The sequence below is a fragment of the Squalius cephalus genome, assembly GCF_949319135.1.
Source record: "Squalius cephalus genome assembly, chromosome: 1".
NCBI classification, from domain to species: Eukaryota; Metazoa; Chordata; class Actinopteri; order Cypriniformes; family Leuciscidae; genus Squalius; species Squalius cephalus.
In genome coordinates this window covers 27233939-27247259 of record NC_137122.1, presented here as the reverse complement: position 1 = coordinate 27247259, position 13321 = coordinate 27233939, and positions in this window count along the sequence as shown.

The following is a 13321-nucleotide window of genomic DNA, read 5'->3' as shown; positions in this document are numbered from 1 at the left end:
TGGAGAGAAAGTGCCCTTTTTTCTGGGGTGCCTTTTTTCGATTTTTGAAAAATAATATATACCGGTATTCCTGTTTGCGCACAGCTTCCCTGTCAAACAAATATATTTATTGAATTAATTAATAATAATTTAGCCGTAAATAAAATGACCCACATGATGACCTTTCACCTCATTCCTCACGCTGCACGCACTTTTTTTTTTTTTTTTCGCGCGGCTATGCGCACTACCAGAGGATGTCTTCAAATCTGCGGCTGCTGGTAAGTGGCGTTTCATTCTCAGCGAAGTGATTTTGATGTTCGTTTACTTATTATTATTTTACAATGACGACGTGAAGAGAGCATGCAGAGATGTTGTTTATATTGCTGTGTGTAACGTTAGGCTATAGAAGTAACTGTTTTCCTGAATGCCATCAAGATTGAAACCGAGACTGATTTCATAGCAGGTCAATAAACAAATAGTTAAAATTAAGTCACTTACATTTTAGACGCAATGACTATTTTTGTTCTGTTTCAGCAGCGAAAATAGTTCCAAACAAAGATCACTGCAGAACCATCGCGAATCTCACAGCAACACTTGTTGCATTACTGAATGATTCAGCATTTTGAACGAATCGGTTGAGTCAAAGATTCAATTACCCATTCATAAACTGCCTCATTCTGAATAAATCAGCCGTTTGAATGAATCGTTTGAATGAATGACTCAATGACTCGCTCATTAAGACGGTCGCCTGCCGCCTCCTACTGGCGGTTTAGTTTCATAAAGTATCATTCTTTTCAACATTCCTTATTTGTATATTCAAAAATATTTAAAATAATCCAAACTAATACAGTTATAATTTTTCAATGTTAATTATTTAATTTGATTGGTAACAGCCTAGTGTCTTATTATTTTAATTGAATATATTTGAGAATTTGAAATGAAAGATGGAGCATACATTTAATAAAATTAGTGGAAAAATGCCCTTTTTAAAAGGTACAAAAAATTAGTGTTTTCAAAGTGATGTAATGAAACATTGACAATTTAAGTTTGAAGGGAGAAAAGCCTCTGTTTAGGCTATTAAGGAAATGTAATTTTGCCAAAAGAAGAACTTTTATTTTAAATAAATGTTCGTTTTAAATCAGCCTACTTCAGTGTGATATGTTACCATATTATCATGCTTAACACTGAGAATTTGAATAATTGTAATGTGATGATCAGATGCAGATATCTAAATCAGAGAATATGGGCGGTTTTGCGGGTGGATTATTTATTTTTAACAGTGGATTCGGGTGACTCAAAGTGCACCAGATTAATGAATTCATCTTTAAAATGTACAAAATTTTCTTCCGGGGGGGATGCCCCCGGACCCCCCTAGAGATACCAAGCTCCACCAACAAAAATAATGTGGGAAACACAATAGGCTATATGATGATCTACAAAAAAAATACTAATTTAATTATCTTATTATTAAAATACATTATTAGGATTTTACCACCTCCGCCTCATTTTGAGGCTGTAAAAACCCTGTTACTGTATTTTGATCACAGCCCTATTTAAAGCCTTGTTCCATGTGCCCCTTTTTATACTTTGAGCACCTGCCCCTCCAGAGGTCTCTGCACGGCACTGGTCTCATGTTGAAGGCGGGATCATCTTTCTTTCCCAGACGATGGACAGTATCAACCTTGTCTCGTAGTTTCTCCACTGAAATCGGAATTACTCTTGTGAGAATACCGATCACCATCTCTCTTGTATCCTCGTTTTCCTTCTCCGGTAGCCCGATCAATTTGAGATTCATTTTTATTTTCTGTCACCTCTTTTTCGTTATTTTGGATGCGCTGTTCAAAGTTTTCAAACTTTCTTTCAAACGCGTCCAGTCTTTCCTCAAATCTTTGTGACAGAGTGTGAATAGCATCATATATGCTTTCCATGCTTACTTCTTTTGATTTATCTCTCCTCTTCAGTTTTTTTGGATTTGGACTCTGTAACAGAGTGTGGTCGCACAGAGGTTTTGCCATCTGCATCTCTTCTTCAACAAATTCGTCAAAACATGCCTCACGTATCCCATCCACGCTGCAGTCATGTTCATTGAGGCTAGCTTGATCCTGAGTGTTAGCCATTTTTTTCGAGTGTATTATTTTGTGCGTCTTTTCAAAAAAGTGTCTCACAATAGTCTTTTAAGAGTGTTGTTTACCTCACAATGGCTTGAGGGGTGACTGTTGTTCAAAATTAACTGTTTTGGATGTCAAAATCACTTTTTCTGTCGGACCCTGCAACTTTTACGACTGCTCACTCCGCCATCTTGCTCCCCCCCCTCCCGACGTGAGTAAGCCTCAAGGTGCAGAAGCCGTTTCTCCTGTTCATGCGAGTTAAACTCGACTCTTTTGGCTAGTGACTCAGTCGCGCCGATTTTGACTTTCAAATCTTTTACTTCGGCACTCATAAAGTCAATGACATCTTTCACTTCCGAAATCTGCCTGGTATTTTCGTTAATCGCTTCTTTCATACTAGCGATCACACGTGAGTTTTCCCCTACCATCTTTTCCAAAGCATCCGAGCGATTATTAATCAGCCTCGAAAGCTCTCCGAGTTGTGAGAGGATGGCAGTTGTGTCAGCACTCTCGGTCTTGCGTTGTTTGATGGCAGGGGGCTTACATGGGGTTTCTGGAAGACGGGAATTCTTCCTCATACAGCATGAGTTCTGCGGAGTCAATGTCGTGGTTCAAGTAGTCATGCATGTTGTCCATCTGAAGTTGCTGGCGGACTTGACATGCCTCATTAACAGTTTTGTTAGCATTAGCAGCAGCTTGAGGTCCATTCTTACTTTTTCTTTTCTCGGATTTTCCCATTTTGACAGCCAACGCAACAACCTGTTAGATGTGATCTGGTACAAAAACTTTTCCTACTGCATTACAAGTCAAAATAAACAATTGAGTTTGCGGAGCTCCTCAAAATGTAACTGATCAGAGCGCCATCTTGGACCCATAGATATCATATAAAGGCTAGATGTCTTAAGGCGGAGTCACTTCCGGCATCACCGGCGGCCATCTTAGGACAGGGCTTTGTGAATTAAGGTGAGTGAGCAGCACGCACACAAATCCTCTTATCTCGCTGAAATCTGGACAGATTTACAAACGGTTTGGTTTCTTACAAACGTTATTAACGTGGCTATAATTCTGAATGCTTAAACATTTTGAACATAATTATTCATATGTATGCAGTATAATAGCTACATCTCTGACGTTTATAACAAACCAAACCGTTTGAAAATCGGTAGATAATTGAGCAAGTTATGGTTATTTAAAAGTACATGCACCATGTTATGAGTGAGCGAGCACCCTGTCGTAAGATGGCCGCCGTGTGCGGATGTCGTGCTCCATTGACCAGCAGCGCGGACGAGACATCTAGCCTTTATATGATATCTATGCTTGGACCTCCCATCTCACTTCTTCTTCTTCTTCTTCAGTGAATTTTATTGGCAGCTTGCAATCTTTGTGCATTACCGCCATCTACAGGATTGAGGTGTGATCACATTGGGAAGTCATAAATAAATGTGTATATATATATATATATATATATATATATATATATATAAAATTAAAAAAGGAGATCAGAGCCCAAGCTTCAGCTAGCGCTGCGTGTTCAGCTCCTCCAGCTTCAACCTCAGCTCAAACCTCCATAAAAAAATAAAAAATAAAAAATTAATAATAATAAATAAATAAATAAATAAATAAACTAAAGTCTTCTTGCTAGTTGTGTTTCTTTTAGAAACTCTATCACTGCTTTGGTTGTAGACTGTGTTCCAGGTAGACTCAACAAGTTGCTCAAAGTAACAGAGTTATTTGTTACCCTCTTAAATATTTCTCTCTCTTCAGAGTACTGCCTATGTCAGAAGTACATGCTTCACGGTTTCTGTTTCCGTACAATATGGGCACATTCCTGTCTCATGTTTCCCTATTGTGTGTAAGCCGCTGTTCAGTCCTGTATGTCCTAACCTTAGCCTGGTGAACCAGGTTTCCTCCTGTCGTGAAAGTGAGCTGATCATTTTAACTGTTACATTCTGTTGAATACTATATAAATGCCTACCTTTTTTCCCCTTATCCCATTTATCTTGCCAGAGTTTATGAATACCATCTTTAATTATTGTTTTCAATTCTGATTTGCTGAGTGGAACCTGTACTTCTACTTGTTCTGCTTTAAGTGCTTCTTTTGCCAACTCGTCTGCCTTCTCATTGCCCTCAATACCTGTGTGCGCTGGAGTCCAAGTGAACTGTAATATTAACTTCTGTTGAGTTATCCTGAAGATCATCTGATGAACTTCATCTAAAAGATCCTGTCTGCATGCAGATTTCCCATTCTGGATGCTAGTTAGGGAGGACATAGAGTCTGAACAAATAACAGATTTATATGGCTTCACTTCTTCTACCCACTGTAGTGCCATTATGATGGCTATCATCTCTGCAGAGAAGATTGAGAGGTGGTTTGAGGTTCTTTTTTTTATTCTAACTTTATATTTAGGAATGTATACAGCCACCCCCGTTTTACCTGTTGATTCTTTGGATGCATCTGTAAATATTTGTACTGTGTCATCATACATTACTTCTAGATACTGCTGTACACTTTGATACAATCCTGTCTTGAATATATTTTTAGCTTCTAGATTAACTACAGGATAGCAGAAAAAAGGTGGAGTTGTGCTCAAGTTGACATTTTTGCTGCAATGTATAGACTGATTCCCATGTCATCTGCCTCTTTATTGCTGTTCCATCCAAAACTACTGTTCACAATGCGACCATATTCCCAGCATTCTTCTAACACCAGTTTTGTAGGATGTGTAATTTCATGCCCTTGTAAATTTACCCAATATGCTAGAGAAAGTTTTAACCTCCTAATATTTAAAGGCATCTCCCCTACTTCTACTTGCAGCGCTGGGATAGGTGATGTTCGGAAGGCTCCACTACACAGCCGGAGAGCTTTGGCCTGCACCCTGTCCAGTTCAGCTAATGTAGTTTTTGCTGCTGTTTTGTATACTGTACATCCATAGTCAAACACTGATCGGATTAATGCAATATATATTCTTTTCAAAGAAGAGCCTGACGCCCCCCAGTTATACCCTGAAAGACACTTTAAAAGATTGATTGCTTTCTTACATTTGTCTACCATTTTCTGAACATGATTTTTCTCCCATCTCACTAATTTGATCCAGGTTTATCTAGTCTAGATAATTGCGTGTGCACGCGTTTCTGAAGCAGCCCTAGTGGTCGATCATAGATCAAATCGATCCACCATCAAACATCGTATATTTTGTGCTGTTTTATGCGTTTGTGACGTGTTTTTTTTCCTCAGTGGAAAACTTACATTTTACAGTTATATTCTCCATCTGTAGATGTTAGAAAGTCATGCAAATGTATCCATTTTACTGCTAATCTTCATATTGAACGAGCGCTGCTGCGCGCATGCGCGCCAAATAGGAGCGCAATAATAATGACTAAAATATACATTTTGCTTGGCAAATTAATATGCGATATTTTATAACACTAGAAATATCTTCTAATTATAATAATTTATCTTTAGGATGTTGGATAAGTTGCGGTGAACTTCTAGCTCATTACACTCATATATTTTATACTTCTAATAAAAAAGAATTGAACAGAAGTAGCCTAATTCAGGGAAGATTTTTTTTAAGAAACTAAATATATAAAGATACAAAATATAGTTTTGGGTATAGGACCTATGCTACTTAATAAAGATGACGTATACTTATTTAGAATGCTGAGAATTACAGCTTTTAATGCAATACTTTTTTTGGAGAAAGCAAGAATCCCCAGTTTTAAATGAGTAGATTTAGTTTCTAAAGTACATTATGGAGAGGATAACATGAAATTAAGAGCAAATGTATACATTTTGAAAAGATATGTGCACCTCTAAAATCAAAGAATATTCCATAAAATAAAGGAATATATATTAGCCTACATTAACTACATTTTTATATAACCCTCCCTTTTATTTCTAGTTATTTGTTATTTTATTTATTTACTTATTTAATATTGAATATTTGATATTTAAATAATATTACTTGAATAACTATAGGAATTATGTGTCATTATAAGAGTTTGATATAAATGTGAATGTTACATTTTTATTAATATTTATTTATTGTTTTTTGTCTTTTTCCTCTTAAATAAAGGAAAAATAAGGAATATTTATTGGGGGAAAATATGATGTCTTTAAAGGAACTGTCCATTTGTATAATTGTGGTAAATGTGTTTGAATTGAAAGACATAATAAAGTACATTATATATATATATATATATATATATATATATATATACATATATGCTAAAATATTTGTTATTTTGACATTAGATGTGCCTTATTTAGAATTTTAAACCTTGTGTATTTTTATGATAGCAATAACTGTAAAGGGACTATTGTAATGGGGTAAATCAAATGTAGGCTAATATACTGTCAATTACTAAGCTCAGATTCATCTTACCAGTTAAAATTTATACTGTGCTTTTGTAATTAGTTATTTTTAATTTTGTGATTTTAACTTCTGCTTCTTCTAATAATCATAAACATGTACTACAGCTGCCAAACAAAACCAGAGAGAAATGTATTCATAAATCTTTAAAACAATCTAATTAAATCTTGGGCACAAAACATTCAGCCAGTAATAAAAGAAAACCTGTAGTATATATATTGTATTTATCTATCTATATCTATAAATACAGTACACATATATATAAATATGTCTATATTGTCTAATTTATCATTGCAGCCTTATTTAAGTTGATTTTCTTTATACTGTGTATTTATTTTTGGACTAATAGTGGTTAATAAAGTCCAATAATGATATGAGAGAGTGTCAGTGGTAATATCATTGTGTTCTTGTCGGTCAGTGTTAGAGGATCTGTGTAACAGCTGAGGCTTTAGCCTGACAGTTAGCCTGCCCTGGACCAGGCTAGTTTCCCAGCATAAGTTGCCAGGGTAACTGAGTTTGAACTATTTTAAGTTTGCTTTATGAAACAGAATCCACCGACAATAAGTCTGACTAACCAAAATAAGCCTGGCTTGTACTCTAATCTTGTTTTATGGAACAACCCTCAGGTTTGTATTGGCCGCCTCCAGTTTTCCGTTTGTTTTGCCTCCAGCTAGCGCCGTGACGTAACTGTGACGTCGGCGCAAAAGGGATCTATTGTTGCTTTGTGTTGTTGCCAAACAACAAATATATTACATTTAAAAATAAATCTTTATTTTACAGAAACTGGTACAACAATGGTATAATTTTGGTTAGACAGTTATTTAAGAATAATGGACATATTTTTAATTACTGCGAATTCCTTAAGTCAAGTCAAGTCAAGTTTATTTATATAGCGCTTTTCACAACACAGGTTGCATCAAAGCAGCTTCACAGTAATAAATTAAAACAATACATCAATGTTTGTTTCTAGTGGAACGTCCACGTTTGGTAATGCTGATCAATAGTATCGTTGATTGATTAATTAAATTAAATATCCCCAAATATCCCCAACTGAGCAAGCCAAAGTCAACAGTGGCAAGGTACCGAAAAACTCCATCAGGTGACCTAATGGAGAAAAAAAAACCTTGGGAGAACCCAGGCTCAGTCGGGGGCCAGTTCTCCTCTTAACTATTATAAGATCCCTGTAACGACTAAAGAGTTTGCAGTAGTATTTGATGCCATTCCTAGTGGCCTTATTCAACTTTTATCAGGCAATGTATCTTCTGAAGCTATCCCCATATATACTACTAATCAGTTAAGTATTGATGGTGTGAAAATTATTGATAAAAAATTTAATAACTTTTATATTAGAGAATTATGTAGAAATTACATATAAATTACATATAAGATTATTCACTTGATTTATCCAGTGAGACAAGTAGTCTCAAGATTTTTTAGAGACATGGAAACTACATGCAACTTTTGTAATACAGAAGAAGAATCAATAAAACATTTATTCTTTGAATGTGTATTTACCCAACTGTTTTGGATTGATGTTGAATATCTGATATTTAAATTCACAAAATTAAAGATTCAACTATCTGGTAAAGATATATTTTTGTTATACAAAAATAAGAGTGTGGAGCAAAATTTTGTTGTTAACTTAATAATTATGTATGGAAAATACCATATACATAAGCAGAAATGGACAAATAATAAACCTAACATTATATTATTTAAAATTGAGCTTAAACATTATATTGAAGCCCTAAAAGATGCAAGAAATAAAAAAGCGAAACGGATGTATAACATTTTTGAATCCTTTTCTTTGTAATTTTTTATTTTTTCCCTTGTGTTCTTTTTTTATTTTTATTTTTATTTATTTTATTGTTTCTTTGATGCTATTATGAATGTAATAGATAATAATACACTGTGTTTCCTCTGTATGTATGTTATGCAATAAAAAAAAAATTAAAAAAAATTGTGTTGTTGCCATGTGTCGTTGCTATGCGCCGTCACTCTGTCGTTACTTTATGTTGTTTCACTCTAAACAACATAAAGTAACGACAGAGTGACACGGCGCATAGCAACGACACATAGCAACAACACAAAGCAACAATATGAAGCAAGAGAGAGAAGACGACACATATAACGACCATCGAAATGACAGAGGGAAACGACGCATAGCAACGACAGAGTGAAACAACACATAGTCATGACACATGCAGCATTGACACAGCAAGACGACACAGTCAAACGACAAGGACAGATGACAGGAGAAAGTTGAGTTGACAAAGACAAAAGTTGAGTCATGTGGGCAATCACATAAACAGTTAATAGACACATAGACATGGAAGACGACACACAGCATAGACAGACAGACATGGACATAAACAGTGAACAGACAGATAGACATGGAAGACGACACACGGCATAGACAGATAGCATGTCGACATAATTTTGGCACAATCGGAACCTCATAATTTCCTACATACACAGTAAATCACACTGGGGAGAAAAAATGTTGCACTGCACTGGTTTAGCATGTATTTATATGATGGCAAATAATTATGTAAAAAAAAAGTGCTTTATGTGCAGCCCAGAGACACATGATAACAAGATACAATAAAATGTTTGATTTAAAGGCCATCCAAACATCATGTAGGTTGCCCTGTTTACAATGAGCCCAAAGTGTGTCAGACCACATCTGGTGATACGAAATAGTTCCACCATAAGGACAAATTTTGACAATGGCAACATGTGATACCTTTCATTTGCAGGTACAGGATTGTTCCCAGTTCTGTGGCTGAGATGTACTTTTTACATAATGATGAATAAAAAGAGATGATATGGAGCTCAGTTGGGAGATGTCAATTATGAAAGAGTTGTCTATTATTGATTGCTTAAACACAGTACTTCTGTCAAACATTTACAGTGAATGTCATGGTATATAACCTTTTCCATCCAAAATGCAATTCTGTTGTTTTTTTGTCTATGAGTGGGTGCTCACATTCAGTCATTTGATCCAGTAGAACAACTTGTGATTATTAAATTTGGGTACGTATGTAAGCACGTAAGAACATGTAAAGATCAATGGCTTCCTCTGGATAGGTTGGTGGATGAAGACTGTTTTCTGCCATGGCAAGGCAACAAATGTCAAACACTGTATTATCACAGGGATATGGTCCTCTCTCACGACATTCCTCCCTACAAGCCTGTATCTTCTGTTGGGATACCTCTTTAAGGTACTCCCTAGCACCAAAAAGTTGGGGTAGGGTGTACATCATCACTGGGCGTCCACTTGGAGACACAGCATTTCTGGATGGGCGAATTCTGTGAGTGTTCCAGAGGTGAACAACATCCTGCAGTTCTCTCTAAATATAAATAAAACGAGTGGGACAGTAAGAAAATTAGTCCACACCGTTGCAATACCACCTGCAGGCAAAATAAATGCTTATGATCCAGTATGATACAGTAGAGCCATTTCTCAAACAGTTTCATGCATGTTAAATTCTATATTTGAAAACAATAAATCTCTGTATGTTAAGATTTGTGTTATATGATCAGGGTCAGATAAGTCATCCCTCTCTCATACTGTGTCCGACTAATGCAGAGAAACAATTTTCTTTCACCAAAATGTACATAAAAGTACCAGAATGAAATGAATAAAAGTAGGCTATTCATAGTGCGGTAAATTTTCCTTGTCAGTGTTTTACTATTATGATGTTTTTGGGTTAATATTAGATAGCAGTTTGTGCAACATCCATGCAGGATTAATATTACAGTTGCATTAATGTTTGTGTTGCATTTTATTGTTGTAGATGTAGGCTGCTGCTAATTCTAACTCCTTATACTGAGATCCACTTATCTTTTAAAAAGTCAACTATATGTAGGAAAAATTGTGATCTACAAATTAATTTAATAATCTAATTAAATAACTAATGGTTATCGCCCATTTGCTTCTGTTATGGAACAGTTGTTAGACCTATGAAATGAGAGAATTATGCTGCATGTCACAACATTTTGGCGTATTGACAAAATCTATAGCTGAATAACATATCACAATTTACATGTCTAAAGCACATTTCTTACCTCTATTATTTCAAGACATGTGAACTGTATTAGACTTTTGTCTAGGAAGTCACCGGAGAAGTCGTCAGAATCTTTTAGATCTTGAAATAGGTTGATCCAGAACTGTGCATGCTGCTTCCTCAAAAATCCCCACCAATGCTCTATCCGTTGGTTATGATTGCTTGAGCCATACAAATAGCAATTTCTCGAAAAGTCGTCCGTATGATCATGTCTCATGAACATCATCTGTTCCATGTAACAGTTCTCTGTCCCTAAATCTGAGCGAATTCGGGTGGCTGTCCCATTCCTTGATAACACCGCATCAATAAAGTATCCAGCAATGACCTTGGGACTACTTGTAGAGTATGCATATAGCCATATCATCATTCGTGAAAACCCGTCGATTGCACCATTGATGCAGATCCCATATGGTTTGAGTTTATCATATGAATCAACATGCCATAAAAAGTTCGGGCCTGGATTATGATACAAACGTCGCCGAAGACGATTCCGGCGCCTCAGTTGCACTCCATGGGGATCCAGTATTTTCAACAATTGCCTGATTGTCTCTTGTGTCACCACATAGCCAGCCTGAATGCACTGTTAAATGTCGCTGTAGATTTAGCAGCACAGTACTGTAATAACCTACAGTACAATACTGCATTTCTATATTACAGTAAAGTACCATAATTTGCATTGTATTGTGGGTAATTTTGTTTGAGCGGGAACATTTTACAGTAAATTTTAGTGTTGCTGTAACCTGGCTGTAAAATGCCTGGCAAAAATACAGGGTTGCTGTAAACAGAGAGCGCGCTGACTGACGTCAGAGCACTACTGCAGGCAGACGCAGATCACTCGCTGGATGGATGGATCTCACTCTGCGGATATCTGGAAATTTGGTAAGTTATTTTTGAATTTTATAATGAGGTTTTAGGATTTTACACTATAGTGTACAAATGACAGTGGAAGTTTAGCCAGCGACGGTTGCAAAAACACCGTTAGTTAGATCTGCTCTTTCACCCCGTTGCTTGTACGACATTTTCAAATCTAACTCGAGATTTGAACATTGAATAAACATTACTTCACGGTTTATTTCTACCAAAACAGACTTGGTGATTGTTGGAACGGTGGAAGGACAAATCGAGGTGGTTAATTAACGTTAAATGTGTTATACGATGGTCTGTGAGATAAAATTACTGCATTTGACATGTTACGTTTGAAGGATCTTATGATAACTAAAATGTCTGTTATCTGTAAGGATCGTTTCCATAACATCCGAGCCCGTCAGTGGTAAAAACAACCATGTTTTCATCTCATGTGAGCTAGCTTGACTGCTAGTTTGACACTTGTTAGCCATTTCTATTTGTAGCTTACAAAACAGTGATTCTAATAATACTTGTTTGAATTCATAGACATTTGATCCTATAACAGCATCCAAAAAAGTACATCAGAAAAAAAAGTAATTTTAAAAAAAGTAAAAAAAAAATTTCCTCAAATCAACCTTTTTTATATAACTCCGTCTAGAAGTTTCAGATGTGGCTCCCTTTTAGCAAGAAGAAGCGTTTCATGAAGAGTTAGACAGACGTCAGTCACAGGGCGACACAACCGAAACAACAGCCGCCTTTTACAGTTCCTCCTGAACTAAAACAACAAGCTTATGCTGCGTTCACGCCATAAATACTGTCATTTGTAAGAGATGGAAACCTGTGACGTTATACTCTGAGCGGTTCCTGACTCAAATGTATGCGTTTCTAATATCAACAATCAACACTGAAATGAATCTACACCAGTCAGCTGGTACAGGTCAGTGCTCTTTAAGTTGGTTTTAGCGTTAGGCCTATTGCCAACACAATCCAGTAAAAAAGTAAATTAATTTATTGTTCAACCGGACATAACTGTTTTATATATATATATATATAAATATAGGTTGTTTGCGCACGTGATATCAGGAAGCAACTTAATACACACATGCTGAAAGGAGGGTGAAGGCAATGGGCAAATCGAGTTACCCCTCCCACTTCTCTTATCTCTCTAACAGGATCTCTTATCCTGTGCGAATTGGCCATTTATTACAGACGTCTTGTGGTAAAATTACATTACTCCGTCCACCCTTGTAAAACTAATCCCGTCCAAATAGGGCCAAAGCCATTGTAGAAATGCTGTGTTCTACTCAGTCATGATTTGTTTGCAAATATAAACAATTAGTCAATTAGTACTAATAGTTAGTAATTAGTAACAATACACTGATATGAGTCAATGTGAGAGTAGGCCTACATGATGTTAAACAAAACTTTTCAATGAGGAATAAATGACTTAAGTTCACCTTTAATTTTTTTTTTTTTTTTTTTTTTATGTAATGAGAAAGAAAGACTGGCCCCAGCAAACTAGTAAAATAAATACACTAAACTTTTGTGACGATTTGTAAATGAATGACTTTAGCTCGATTGATTTGGATGAATGTCTAAAACTTTGTGATACTTTGTATCTATCTAAACTTACTAATTTTATTTTTAATTTACATTAAATATAGTTATATGAGCTTTATATTATATAATGATGGTTTTGATGTTTTTATATTATTTTGAATAATAAATATTATATGTGATAAACTGTTTTGACATTTATTTGGTATTGTCAGTAGTGGGGTCAGTTCTCTCTATATTTGTGGATGCAGTGTGTCATCATCCACATTTGTGTTTGCATTTTCTTTTAATCAACATGTCTGCCATATATTTTAAATCAGAATAAAGTGAGGAGTGTCAGTCTGTGTGACAGAAGAAACTACATCAGGGTTATCAGCCTGAATGATGG